We start from the raw sequence: 6,119 nt of genomic DNA, 5'->3' as shown, positions 1-6,119 counted from the left end.
TGAAGTGGCCACGGGAAGGAGGGGTGAAGGGTAAGAGAGAATGAGCAAAGAGTAGACATGTAGTATAAGTGGGGAAATGTGGTTGGATGAAGTGTTAGAGTTAGTAGGGTGGTTTTTTCCATCCTCCATGGGTTGATGGCTTGGAGGCCCAACCTTGACCGCCAGCCAGGCAAGTGGGCTTTGAGGAGGTGGAAGAGGAACACATTGGTGAGTTGCTTGATTCCTTTAAAGGGAAGCTGTGCTATAGGGCTGGTTACACAATCTTGGCCCATGTACTCTTTCCTGCCTGGGATTCTGACGATGGTAAGAACAAAGTGAGGGTTAAAGGCACGTGCCCTCTATTCACACGACATCGTTGAGCCTCTGGTATCTGCTGTCTTCTCCTTGCCTACATCTCTTCGTGATGTTTAGTTTCACACCCAGAGTTTTAGCTTTTCCTTGTTTCTTTGTGCTAAAGTTAACAAAGGCAGAAATTTTTTTTCTTGTGGGATGAAAATATGTGAATGAAACAAAGATACACTCTGGGGGGAAGATAAACACAACACCAGTCTTTAAGACAATGATAATGACAGAGGTGCATGGATATAAATTTGGTTATCCCCAGGGCATAATATTTCTGCTGCAGCCTGCTCCTGGGTGACAGACCAGCTACAGGTTTTAGGGATGCACCATGCTTTTTTCAAGTTCCCAAACACATTGTTCCAAAGCATAGCTGCCAAAAGGGGGAGGGCAGCAAAGTCCAAATAGAAAATCCACATAATGAAAACCATAAACGTGAAGGGTGCTTATAGTTCTATGGACTTCCACCTAAAATTCTTTTGGGAAAAGCACCAATTTCAGGAAATATAGATAGGCATGAATGATGGTTATGACTATTTTTTTTAAATGAGTATTACCAGTGGTTTAAAAAAGCTGTGAACTCTCTTGGTTAGGTTGTGGAAAAATAGGAATTCTCATCTATTGCTGGAATGATTGCCAAATGATATAATCCCTACAGAAGAGAATTTGGCAATATCTGTGAATTTACCCTTTTACCAAATTCTGCAGGAATTTATCCTGAAGAAATATCTCCAAATAGTACCAAATTACACATGTGGATTATACAGGGCAATGTATTTGTAACTGAAAAGTGTTGGAGATTATCTAAATCTGTATACATAGGAGACTGAATACACAATAAAGTCATGTACACATAATAAAGTACTAGGCAGCTTTTATGGAGTGATTTTCAGGATTTACTGCTCAGTGAGAAAAGTAAAGAGCAAAAGAGTATATCATACGCTACTCTCTGGGTAAGAAATAAGGGGAAATAATATACATATATCTGTTCATTTTTACTAAAATATACATTGGAAGAACAAACCGGAAACTAATGACATTTGCCTACAGGAGAGAATGACACTTCTCTGGATAAGCATTTGTGTATAGCTTTGACTTTTGGAACCATGTAAATATCTAACATATTTATAAAATAAAGTAAAATCAACAAGTTTGGGGAGAAATCCTAAAACTGAATACAAACAGAAATAAAGGAACTGAACTGTACATCAAATGGATAATCATATAGAATAAAAAGGAACTGGGGCACCTCGGTGCTCAGTTGGTTAAACGTCCAACTTTGGCTCAGGTCATGATCTCATTTGTGGATTCGAGCCCTGCATCGGGCTCTGCACTGACAGCTCAGAGCCTGGAGTCTGCTTCGGATTCTGTGTCTCCCTCTCTCTCTGCCCGTCCCCTGCTCACACTCTGTCTCTCTCTCAAAAATAATAAATAAACATTAAAAAAAATAACAGCTGAAAGACAACCCAATTGATACATGGGTGAAGGATTTTAACAGATTATTTCTCTAAGAAGATATACAAATGGCAAATAAGCACATGAAAAGATGCTCTACATCATTAGTATTAGGGAAATGCGAATCAAACCCACAATGAGATACACCTCACTCCCACTAAGATGGCTATTATAAAAAAGATGGACAGTAACAAGTGGTGGCAAGAATGTGGATAAATTGGAAGTCACATTGCTGGGGGTGGATGTAAAATGGTGCAGCTGCTTTGAAAAATGGTTTGACAGCTCTTCTAAATGTTAAACATGGATGGGGCACCTGAGTGGCTCAGTCGGTTAAGCGTCAGACTTCAGCTCAGGTTACGATCTCACGGATCATGGGTTTGAGCCCTGTGTGGGGCTCTGTGCTGACAGTTCAGAGCCTGGAGCCTGCTTCGGATTCTGTGTCTCCCTCTCTCTCTCCCCCTCCCCCACCCACACTGTGTGTATCTTTCTCTCAAAAACAAATAAACATGAAAAAAATTTTTTAAAAAAGTTAAACATGGAGATACTATATGACCCAGCTACCACTCAAGAGAAATGAAAATGTAAGTCTACCCTACACAATAACTTGTACACAAATGTTCATATCAACATTATTCACAATAGCCAAAAAGAGGAAACAACCCAAATGTCTACCAACTGATGAATGGATAAATAATATGTGTTACACCCATATAATGGAATATATTTGGCAATAGAAAGCAATGAAGTACTGCTACATATACAACATGAATGAGTCTTGAAAACATTTTGTAAATAAAAAAAGCCAGACACAAAGACCACGTATCATAGCATTCCATTTATATGAAATATTCAGAATAGGCAAGTCTATAGAGACAGAGAGTAGATTAGTGGTTGCCTAAGGCTAGGGAGGATTGGGGGATTGATAAGGGGTGACTAGGCATAAAGGGTGTCTTGGGGTTATGAAAATGTTCCAAACTTGTGGTGATGTTGTACAACTTTGTGAATATACTAAAAATCATTAAATTGTACACTGTCAGTGCGTGAATTGAGTGCACAGTATGCTATAATTTATTTTTAAAAAGAGATTATAATTGCTTATGTATCTAAAAACATGGAAGGATAAATAATAAAAATAAATGGTTATTTACATAGTGAAGGAAGGATAAGACAGGAAGGACGGGGTAGAAGCTAGATTTTTCTCTGATAGTTCTTGTTTTATAGACTTGACTTTAGAACCACGTAAATATTTTATATGAGTTGTAAAACAAAGCTACATTAAAAATGCAATCTCTAAAAACTAAAATCAAGATTAAACAAATTAACCTAACTGTATTGAGTTGGTGGCATAACCACACATGTGGACCCCCTCTAAGTGACTTTAAAACACAGTAATATACTACACATCCTTATTGAAATATACCCTAATGCCAAAAAGACTTACAGAAAGGCTCCCATACCCCCAAAACAACAACAAAAACCCCAAACTGCTTTCAGTTAATCACATTGTGGTTGGAGTGCCAAGACCGTATTCTGAGAGTTGTTTTTACATGGTGGGATAAAGCAAATGAGTAATTATGTGGATTTTAGGCATGGGGAAAAGGAGATACAGATGTGAGACTGCTGAAGGTAGTTCTGATTTTGAATTGGACGTATGTGTTATATCTTTAGAACACCACATTTCTTAGCTCCACCCACTAGAAAGGTCTAGAAACCATAAACCAACCACCCAGTAGCAATAAACACCCTTACCAGATTGTGGCCTCTAAAATACCATTTCCCATTGAAAAGAACCAGTGTTCCTTGGAGAAGTGGCTGATTCCAGGTCTGCTGCAGGAAATGTTGAAGATGAGTCTGGAACAACTTGTCATTTAGAAAGCAAGGAAGTTAGCAAAGACTTAGAGCATTGTGTCAAAGACCAGGGGCACCTGGGTGGCTCAGTTGGTTAAGTGTCGACTCTCGATTTCTGCTCAGGTCATGATCTCCTGATGTATGTACACACCACTCACCTATAAAATATTCTTGCCAAAGACATTGAACCTGAATCTGATTGTGCTCCTGGATTTAAGTATCAATTCACAGGAAATAGAGGGAACAAAGAAATGTGTGTGTGTGTGTTTATGTTTATTTATTTTTGAGAGAGAGAGAGAGAGAGACAGGGTACCAGCAGGGGAGGGGCAGAGAGAGAGGGAAACACAGAATCTGAAGCAGACTCCAGGCTCTGAGCTGTCAGCACAGAGACTGATGCTGGGCTCGAACTCAAGAACCGTGAGATCATGACCTGAGCTGAAGTCGGAAGCTTAACAACTGAGCCACCCAGGCACTCCCAAAGAAATGTGTTTAATAATATCTTGGGGATGTGATCAGCAAATCCAAGACTATGGGAAATTCTACTGCAGTATTGTCCTCGGACCCAGGCAAGGGGCCCCTGCTCTGACCCTCCTCTAGCTGTACCCCTGTAGATGGTGAGAAGTCCATGGGCTTCCCAGGGGACACACTCCACCCAGAGTTGATGCCTCCCTTTCCAGACCATATTCTGGCTACTCTTTCTCTCTCTCTCAAAAATAAACAAACATAAAAAAATGAACATGATGATGCTTTGTAACAAGGTCCTTTCACTCAAAAGTACATTTAGACTCTTATTTATAAAAAGTCAAGTTGGTCTCAATTTTTAACCAATGTTGTAATAAACATTCTTGCACGTGTATCTTTTCTGGTTTGATTACCACCTTTGGATATATTCTTAGAAGTATCATTGCTGATTCAAAGGTATGCATATTTAACATTTTGATACAGGTTGCCAAACTGTAATTCAAAAGGGCTGACCCTCTTTATACTCTGATAGAGCTCTATCTCCTATCTCTGCTAATAGCACCTTTTGTAAACTTGGCTAATCCAATGAAAACATGTTATCTCATTGTTGGGATTATTTATATTTCTTAACTAGCAAGAATAAAAATATTTTCCTATGCTTATTTGGTGTGTGTGTTTGTGTGTGTGTGTGATTTGCTTGTTCATGTTCTGTACCAGGTATGGTTAGGGTGTTAAACCTTTTTATTGACATGTAAGAGATCTTTGTATATTAATAACATACGCTTGTGTCATGTATTTTGTAAATATTTTCTCTTGGGTTGTTGTTTCAACTTTAACTATAAATGTGCATGTAGGTGTGTGTGTGTGTGTGTGTGTGTGTGTGTGTGTGTAGGGGGGTGGGTGGGCAGGGTTTTTACCATGCAATAATTTTTAATTTTGTGTAGTTTAACCTAAAGTTTAATAGTATTGGGCTTTGGAGTCACGTTTAAGAAGCCCTTTCTGACCACAAGACTATCTACAGTTTTTGTTTTTTTAAAACCTCATGCATCTTGGGCATCCTTTTTTGTCAATATACATCTACCTCATTCTTTTTTACAGTTGCATAGTAATGAATTATATAAATGAGTTTTTTTTCATTCTCCCCCCCCCATTATTTTCCCAAGAAGCCTGTTTATACATTTTTTTCTTAATCATTCTCAATACCACATATATACTGTATATCTACATATGTCAGGCATATTTGTGCTTTATGCATAAAAAATAGGTTTTTTTTTGTCCCCCACCTCCTGCCAAGAACTAATTTTCATCTCCTTGGTTGTGATATTGCCCCTCTGAGATTGCATGATATAGATACTCCATAACTTAATTATTCCACATGTGGGTAATATTTTTGATATTCCAGTGCTCTATTATCCATACTTATGTTTATATATACATTTTGTTTCTACCGGATAAATTTCTAGAATTGAAAAGTTGTGTTTTTCAAAAGGTATTAATATTTAAAAATTTAGCAGATAATGCTAAAGATTGTGCCAGTAATATGCCAACCAATATATATTGAGAATCTGGCTTCAATTTTCACATTTAAGTCATAAATCTATTTGGAATTGATTCTGGAATGATGAATAAGGTAAAGATCTAGTTATTTTTCTCCCCCAAATCTAGCTCATTGTCCTTAAATATTAAATACTTTATCAAATTAACCTTTACTTGATTTACCATATATTAAATATGGCAAATACTCCTATTATGCTCAGCCTTTGGATTCTGTTACATGGCTGTTTGCTCATACTCTATTACCACCCTATGTTTATTATTATTGCTTTATGTTTCAGTATCTGATTATATCCCCCTATTTTTTTTGTATTTTAGTGTTTTTTCTCTCAGTGAACTTTGGAGTAATTCTGCCTAGGCAGAACAACAACAGGCAAACAACAACAAAAAGCTCTTGAAATACTATTGGGATTAAGATTGAGATTGTACTAAATTTATTAATTTAGTGAGAGCTGTGGAGT

The sequence above is a fragment of the Neofelis nebulosa genome, chromosome 8 (genome assembly GCF_028018385.1).
Source record: "Neofelis nebulosa isolate mNeoNeb1 chromosome 8, mNeoNeb1.pri, whole genome shotgun sequence".
NCBI lineage: Eukaryota > Metazoa > Chordata > Mammalia > Carnivora > Felidae > Neofelis > Neofelis nebulosa.
This window is presented reverse-complemented; position numbering follows the sequence as displayed.